Below are 869 nucleotides of genomic sequence, written 5' to 3' on the forward strand. Positions count from 1 at the left end.
TTGCAGCTTCATGGATATACTGGGAGGGTATTATGTAAAGTGAAATAAGTCAGACATAGAAAGGTAAATACTATGTATGCGGAAAAAATACAACAAACTAGGGAATGTAACGAAAAAAGCAGACTCACAGACATAGAGAACAGACTAGTGGTTACCGGTGAGGAGAGGGAAGGGGAAGGGGCAATTTAGGGCTAGGGGATTAAGAGGTACAAATTATTATATATAAAATAAACTACAAGGATATATTATAAAACATGGGAAATATAACCAATATTATGTAATAATTGTAAAGGGAATGTAACCTTTAAAAATTGTATAATAAATAAATACACTGATAAAGAACAACAACAATAACAAAAATAGGCCATCCACTTTGTCACAAAATGCTACCTGCCACACACATTACAGAGGCACTCTTGTTTAATCATCACTATGAAGTAACTATGAGGAAACCAGTACTTAGTGAGGATATTAAACCTAGCAAAAATCAGAGGCTTCAAACATTGATAATTATATTTCTAGTTTAAAGTAATATGTATATGATATTAATTGAGCTGTTACAAAAAAAGAGGGAGACTTTATATCCAGATGTTTTAGGAAATGCTAGATTAGTTTGTTTTATTGATTGCAGGAATTTTTATAATTTTTGAACACTGTTATTACTCAAAAGGAGTTTGGCATGCAAAGTTTCTGAGGCTTTTATTTGACCAGGCCCTTATTTTCAGAAAATGTGTATATTAATTTAGAAAATATACATTGTACATTTCTGCTTAAAATAGAATATAGTACTAGAACACAGAAATGATAAAATTGCTCATTAGTGTGCTACTTATACCTTGAATTTAACAGAAAGAAAGAAACATGAAAAG

Source organism: Lipotes vexillifer, unplaced genomic scaffold (assembly GCF_000442215.2).
Source record: "Lipotes vexillifer unplaced genomic scaffold, Lipotes_vexillifer_v1.1 scaffold295, whole genome shotgun sequence".
In the NCBI taxonomy this organism is placed as follows: domain Eukaryota; kingdom Metazoa; phylum Chordata; class Mammalia; order Artiodactyla; family Lipotidae; genus Lipotes; species Lipotes vexillifer.